General features: G+C 49.4%; 1 long non-coding RNA gene across 1 annotated transcript; it reads left to right on the forward strand.

The window, feature by feature from the left end:
• The first annotated feature begins 250 nt into the window (after positions 1-250).
• Positions 251-4,434, forward strand: LOC132505457 (uncharacterized). The gene is made up of 3 exons (XR_009535423.1): positions 251-406; positions 882-1,396; positions 4,038-4,434. It is a non-coding gene; the product is annotated as an uncharacterized LOC132505457 (long non-coding RNA).
• The last annotated feature ends 466 nt before the right edge of the window (positions 4,435-4,900 follow it).

The following is a 4,900-nucleotide window of genomic DNA, read 5'->3' on the forward strand; positions in this document are numbered from 1 at the left end:
AACCCACGGCGCTCAAGGCGGGAGGGGCCTGGCGGAGCGCCACTCGGGGCGGCGCGCGGGGGCGGGCCCCTCATCCCGGATGCGCCCCCAGCCGGCTGGAGCTGCCCCGCGGGGTTCCCAGAGCAGGGCTGAGCAGGAAGGCGGGAACAATGGGCAGCGGCTGCAGCGGGGCTGCTGGTTTCCGGAGCAGGGGTGGGGCGGGCTGGGGCCTGGCGGCCACAAAGACTGTGGGAACGAGGTCCCTGCGCAGGAGACTAACGAGATTAACGACTAACATCTTTTGAGCACTCACTGTGTGCCAGGACCTGCTTTCAACGCTTTAGAGGAATCCGCACCTTATCCCTATTTAGCCCCATTTCACAGACGAAGAAATTGAGGCACAGAGAGTTTAAATAAAATGCCCGAGGTAAGTAAGAGGTGAAAGCGAGATTTGAACCTAGTCAGTGTGGCTGCAGATCCTATGCTCTTAACCACCATAAACTCTATACACCCTACCCCACCCCCACATTTTCTCGTAAATTTCCTTTTTTCACTTAAAGCATTTGCAGCTTTCTATGTCATAAATATAGTCCTCCTCAGCCTTGTTTAAAGTCCTAACATTCTGAGGAGATGTTGTCCTTGCACCCAGCCCCCACCCCCTACGTCCCTCCCACCATTTGAGGCGCCTGCGTTTCCACCACTGGTGCCCTATCATTGAGTTAGGTTTGGTTCCTCTAACTTAAATTGGTGGCACCCAGGGGTGGGCTCGTGGGTGCTTAAGAACCTCCTAATCTCCATCAGAAGCACCTCCACCACCTAAAAAGACGCACCGTCTAGATAAAAATGACGTGTTTATTATGCAAATGAAACTTTAAGACCGGCCTTCTTCCCACCCCAATTAGACTGCTGCACCCAAGCTCCTCCCACAGAGAGTTTCCGGAGACAGCAGGCTGGCGGGTTCGTGCTTGCCCGGTTCCCAGCGTTGAACACAAGGTGAGGAAACACTGCAGGTTTCGTAGGATCCGGTTGGGTGAAGACTGGCCCTTCCCAGCGCCGCGGGAGACGCGGGAAGACCCAGCCTGGCCAGCGGTGGCGGCTCCAGAATCTGCAGAAGGCCTGGGTAGCCGGGGCAGGTGGAGGCGCCGGGCTGGGGCTTGCATTTTATACGAGATTAAGGCGTCAAAGTGGCACCGCCAACGACTGGGAAGGCACGTGAGAACCTAGGGCACCTCTTACTCCCAACTGAGACAGACTGGGATCCCCAGGTGCAGCAGGGATGAGGCGGGGGACTGTTAAAGCCGCTCCACTACATCTGCCGGGAGAAAGCCCTTTTCCCAAAGAGGCTGATGGGGCTTCTCCTCCAAACATGATGAACCAGCTGGAGACCCCCCTCCCGAAGCCTTCTTGCCCTCACAAGGTCAGCTGGGAGCACTGGATGGGGAACCAGGATACCTGAGATCTGTGCTCTGGTTCTATCCCCGTCGGGGGCTGCTGTATGGCTTTGGACCAATCATTCTCCCTCTCTGGGCCTCTAGCTTCCCATCCCTACCACACCAGGGACCTCCAAGGACTCTTCCCACTCTGACAGGTGGTCTGACAACAGCACTTTCCCTTTCTGGGGCCACCTGAGCTGCCCAGGTGTATGATCTGGTACAAGTCACCTCTCTGAACCTTCCTTTCATCACCAATTATTATCTTCCAAAGATGGCTGTAATTTGGGGGTCACCCAGCATCCACTTTCCCTTCTTATGGTATCAACCCCCAATTTTCTTCAGGGGAAGCCTTCCTCCTCCCACCTCAGCCTCGTGCAGTGGGTGGAGTTGAGTCTACCCCTGACTACAAGGGGATGAGAGTGACCAGGCCAGGCCGACACCCGAGTTCCATTCCCCGAGGCTCCGGTGAACTGTCCAAGGGGTAGTCATGCAGCCCTGTTCCCATCACCAGCAGTCGGGCTTAGGACTTGTCCCAAATGTTGAGAAGAATGGAAGCATCAAACCTGGGAGGGCTGGCGGCTGGAGTTGCCTCTGCTGGGAATGGAGCCTTTGCAGAGCAGGCAGAGCTGGGGACTGGGGCGTCAGGGCTTGGCGCCGCAGCCTGAGCCCTCCAGTCCAGCTGTGCGTGAAGCCTACTGCCTACCCTTAGGTTTTGCTTGTCCAAGAGCCAATAAAATATCTTTTTCACTTAAACCAGTTTGAAGTGGATCTTCTGGTGCTCACAACCTAAAGAATCATGACCATTTTGGGGTTTACTTGATTCTATGACACCATCAATTGTAAGATTTTTTTTTAAGAAAAATATATCTACAGTATTTAATAACTTCTCGGTGAAAAAAAGAAGCATATTAGGTGTGCCCTTTAAAAATGGAGAGTAGTATGTTTTTATTTCTAAAATTGCACATCACAGTCACTTTGGTGACTTGATCAAAGTTCTTCACATTCTTTGGATGAATTCCGCAATTTTTATTTTGCCTGCCTGATGATAGCCTTTTGAACACTCAGTAACCTTTTATTTCCATGTGGCATCACTTTAGAAGTCACTTTAAGTGATAATTAAGGATCCAATCTGGTAAAATTCCATCAGGTTGGATCTCAGCCACCCGAGCAACTGGAAGCAGACAGTGAGGACACCAAACTCCCCCTCTGCCTGCTGGCTGGCATGTTCCTTGGACATCAGTTTTGGGACACATCCTTATTCCAGAACCAGTGAAATGTGTGTGTGGGACCCATGTGTCAGAACTACTGTAGTTACTATCGTAACTATGAGACGTTTGCTGTGGGACAGGCACTGAGCTAAGCAGAACGAGGTGGGAACTTGGACAAGTAACATCACTCTCTTCCACAACTGCCACATCTGTAAATGAGAATAATAGTTTCACAGGGTCATTGGGAAGGTTTAATGATAAAAATCAATGTAAAACTCTTAGAGAAGTTTTGGCATATCAGAATTGCCCAATAAATATCAGGGATTATTATTTTGTTTCATTCTCACAACTGCTCTTTGAGATCAATATGATCTACTTTAAGGTTTCGGACACTAAGAACAGGGACAAGAAGTGTCAAGTCCAAGGTCACTCATCTGAGAAGGAGGTGGTGGATCTGGGACTCAAAGCCAGGCCTGTCCAGTACCCAGCCTTATGTCTGTAACTAATGCCATCTGGACTTCCAGCCAGTAGCGGGGCTCCTAACCCCAGAAGTTTGGGGTGGGGTGGGCCAGGGAGGGCTTGTGGGTCCAGTTCTTAGCCGGGGCAGGGAAAGATCATACTTGCTCACCAGCCAAGCTCACTGCCCAGACCACTGTCTCAGCCTGATTCGTGAATCCTGGGCCTTTGTAAACTCCAGAGAGGAAACACCAAGGCCCAGGGACTTGTCCAAGGCCATATGGCCAGGGAGTGACCTGGGTTCAGGCTGGAACCCCTGTTCTCTGACTCCTCACATGGTCCTCATGCTTCACTGCTCCCCATAGACCCTCCTGGCACCACATCCTCCAAGAAGCCCTGCCTGACCACCCCAGTCCACATCCCTGTTCATTTCTCTGGCAGGGTCTCAATACTTGCTGGCATTTCAGATATGGCCTCTGGAGTCAGGCCAAGCTTGGATTTGAATCCTCTTCCTGCCACTTATTACCTGTGTAATCCTGGGTTCTTTCCCCCTCTCTCTGAACCTCAGTTTCCTCACCTGTAAAATGGGCTACAAAAGCCCATCTCATGGGGTTGATGGGAAATTTCAGGTGAGGTCAGGGCTGAGCACAGCCTGACTAGGAATTAGCCTTCATGATCAGCTGTTTTCTCACTACCCCCTCCTGTATGCAACATAGTTATTGTCATTAATAATCACAAAATAAAATAAATAATAAGAATAATGTACAGAAAAGAAATTCAGTGTGAAAATGTTTTTATTAGACTTCACATTTATATAATTGTGGCAGTGAAAAATAATGAACTAAATCAACAAATACAGTATTATAGTACAAAAAAAAGGAAAACAGTAATGAATTAATACTTTTAAGTCATATTAATGTTTTATTGTTTTCTTTTTTTTTACAAAAAACAACACATTAAGAAATGCTTCCAAAAAAAGTGAATCCGAGAAGTTTGGAGTGTGATCTGTACATGGAGCAATGGCGTGAGGTCATTCGGGCTCCGTTTCTGCCCCTCACGGTCACAGCGCTGTCAACTGCTTATTCACTTGCGGTTCAGGTGCGGGGGTGCGCAGAACACCGGAGGGAGCACCAGCTGTGTCTGGAGTTGAGTTTAACCGTTACAAAATGTTACCAAACTTGAAACAGATGCCTGTAGTTGAATCTGGGTGTGTTGGGAGCCAAGTGTATGATGAAGTTCTCTGCATTAGCTTCCATGCAGAACACAATGTTTATTACAGGAAAAGTAGTTTTAAAATGTTTTAATAGCCTATTATTAAAACTTAACAGTAACTACAGTGACTATTTAGAACCTAGACTAACAAAAAATTTTACCAGGAGGAAAAATTTAAGCACTGACTTCGGTTAGAATTGCCAGTGCAGGGTGATAATAAAAAGCAGGCGACTTTCAGTGGTTTCATTATTGCTTCTAAACTCCACAGATAACACCCCGCTCATTGCCTGCACTGCACAGCCTCCCCTTGCCCACCCTTGGCCCTCCACTGTGCTCATTCCCTGGTAAGTGTCATTTTGATGATCAACACAAGCTTTAACCATTGGGCACCCCCAGAGAGGGGTGAATGAGGGAAGGAGGGAGGGAGACCAGAACAGGGAGCCATCGCCTCTTGAGTCCCAGGCCTAACTCCTTATAACAAGCTGTGTGTCTTTAAGAAGTCACACCCTCTCTGTGCTTCCAACAGGATGGGTTATCCCTCCCCTGCTTTACTCAGCCTGGGTGATGGAGAGGTCGGGCCTAGGGGCAGAAGCAAGTGACAAATGCACGCCT

Source organism: Lagenorhynchus albirostris, chromosome 15 (assembly GCF_949774975.1).
Source record: "Lagenorhynchus albirostris chromosome 15, mLagAlb1.1, whole genome shotgun sequence".
Taxonomy (NCBI): domain Eukaryota; kingdom Metazoa; phylum Chordata; class Mammalia; order Artiodactyla; family Delphinidae; genus Lagenorhynchus; species Lagenorhynchus albirostris.